Below are 2,909 nucleotides of genomic sequence, written 5' to 3'. Positions count from 1 at the left end.
TTAAATTTACCAAGGCTTGATTTGTGACCCAAGATATGATCTATCCTTGAGAATGTTCCATGAGCACTTGAGAAAAATGTGTATTCTGTTGTTTTTGGATGGAATGTCCTATAAATATCAATTAAGTCCATCTTGTTTAATGTATCATTTAAAGCTTGTGTTTCCTTATTTATTTTCATTTTGGATGATCTGTCCATGGGTGAAAGTGGGGTGTTAAAGTCCCCTACTATGAATGTGTTACTGTCGATTTCCCCTTTTATGGCTGTTAGTATTTGCCTTATGTATTGAGGTGCTCCTATGTTGGGTGCATAAATATTTACAATTGTTATATCTTCTTCTTGGATCGATCCCTTGATCATTATGTAGTGTCCTTCTTTGTCTCTTCTAATAGTCATTATTTTAAAGTCTATTTTGTCTGATATGAGAATTGCTACTCCAGCTTTCTTTTGGTTTCCATTTGCATGAAATACCTTTTTCCATCCCCTTACTTTCAGTCTGTATGTGTCTCTAGGTCTGAAGTGGGTCTCTTGTAGACAGCAAATATATGCGTCTTGTTTTTGTATCCATTCAGCCAATCTGTGTCTTTTGGTGGGAGCATTTAGTTCATTTACATTTAAGGTAATTATTGATATGTATGTTCCCATTCCCATTTTCTTAATTGTTTTGGGTTCATTATTGTAGGTCTTTTCCTTCTTTTGTGTTTCTTGCCTAGAGAAGTTCCTTTAGCAGTTGTTGTAGAGCTGGTTTGGTGGTGCTGAACTCTCTCAGCTTTTGCTTGTCTGTAAAGGTTTTAATTTCTCCATCAAATCTGAATGAGATCCTTACTGGGTAGAGTAATCTTGGTTGCAGGTTTTTCTGCTTCAACACTTTCAATATGTCCTGCCACTCCCTTCTGGCTTGCAGAGTTTCTGCTGAAAGATCAGCTGTTAACCTTATGGGGATTCCCTTGTATGTTATTTGTTGTTTTTCCCTTGCTGCTTTTAATATGCTTTCTTTGTATTTAATTTTTGACAGTTTGATTAATATGTGTCTTGGCATGCTTCTCCTTGGATTTATCCTGTATGGGACTCTCTGTGCTTCCTGGACTTGATTAACTATTTCTTTCCCATATTAGGGAAGTTTTCACCTATAATCTCTTCAAATATTTTCTCAGTCCCTTTCTTTTTCTCTTCTTCTTCTGGGACCCCTATAATTCAAATGTTGGTGCGTTTAGTGTTGTCCCAGAGGAATTTTTGAAAATCAGTCCTTTAGATTATTTGCAATGACAATATAAAATAAACAGTTACAGAGGAAAGACTTCAATATTAAAGAAACAAGGTTCCCAACTCAAAACCATATAAAAATAGAAATTTATCTCACATGTGCATATATCTATGTATGTATGTGTGTGTGTATATATGTGTGTGTGTGTGTTATTTATTTTTTTCAATCTGAAAGAAATGTGTCCAGAGCACTTGATATTATCTACTGAAAGTAATATCAGAAGAAGAAATAACAATTGTTTATAAACTAAAAAACCTAGCAGTTTTACTCAGCTTTCTATCTCTTTCAAACTTATAAATCTGGGATCTGCTGGTACAAGTGAAGAGTACAGATAAAAACAAGAATGCCCTGTGTAAGAGAGGTTAATGAGTCACATAATTTTCTAGCAGTCTTGAGTAAAGGCATAGGAGTATGGAGCCTCGTTATGAATTTCATTTATCTATCATTTCTCCCAAGCCATGACCTTCCTTGCCTTCAGGGAAATTTGGAAATTTGGAGAATGGCCTTTTGTGGAGAGGGACACACACAGTGCCCATTTGGAATAACAGTTTTGCCTCTCTTAAAGCCATTTGGCTTGATTTTAGAGAAAAAGAATCCTTAGTAGATTTTAATGAAAGTATCAATAAAGGGCCCATCATCTTCTGATGATAAATTATCACAAATTTTCTGATGTAGAAAGGAATCTCGGCAAAGAAGAGTAGATACACTTTATGTCTACTCCACTCTGTGGAATCTCTTCTGGTGTTAATCATAGATTGAGCCAATAATAAAATGTTTAGTTACATAGTGCAATGAACTATTTCTTGATGTAAAAGTCTGATTTAGAACTTTCTTTTGTTCGTGTATTAATTTATGCAAAGTCAGGACTAGTACAATAATTTTTGATGAGCCTAGGAAGCTTTCACTATAACATCACCCCTCTACCTCTACCCAAAACCCTGCTCTTTAGGAATCTCATTGACTTTTTGTCAGTTAACTTGGAAATAAAGAATTTTTACTGCCAATATCTAAATTTTCAGGCAATGAACAAGTCAACAGAATATATATTTCTCCAAAATTGTGACATTACCTATGAGACTATCAGAAAATTTTCTTACATGAACCGTCCTCACACATAACTGGTATCCAAAGAATTCTTCTTGAACAAATAAAGTAATTAGAAATATGTAGCATTGTATCTTTACAAAATATTTTATGGAGGATGTGAGTAATAAAGAAGGATTTCTAAAACGAGGCAGCAGGAGAAAGAATATTTCAGTCAATGTAGCAGGAAATGAAAATATCTGCAAAGTTTAGTTTAATATGATCATAAATGAGTTATTTTATATTGTTTCTCAATATATATATTGTTTCTCAATATAAAAGTGCTCCTTAACAGCAGAGGGACATCTGTGCCTGGAGTTTGTCGCCCAGCCCCCAGCCCAGCCCAGGGATAGGAAGTGTGGATGCACAGAGGTCACAGGAACCTCTTCCTGGGAAGGATGGGCCAAGACTAAGGGGGTGGGTGGGGATGGCAAAGCGCCCAGGCCTTGCTCCTATCGTGATGATGCATGCGGTCACTGTCCATCACCCTGATGGTCTCCAGGAAGTCCTCCAAGTACTAGCTGTCCTCTTGAGGGATGAGGGGCCTCGGCCCCAGCAGCAGG

This window comes from Tursiops truncatus, chromosome 12 (assembly GCF_011762595.2).
Source record: "Tursiops truncatus isolate mTurTru1 chromosome 12, mTurTru1.mat.Y, whole genome shotgun sequence".
NCBI classification, from domain to species: Eukaryota; Metazoa; Chordata; class Mammalia; order Artiodactyla; family Delphinidae; genus Tursiops; species Tursiops truncatus.
Note: the sequence above shows the minus strand (reverse complement) of the source record.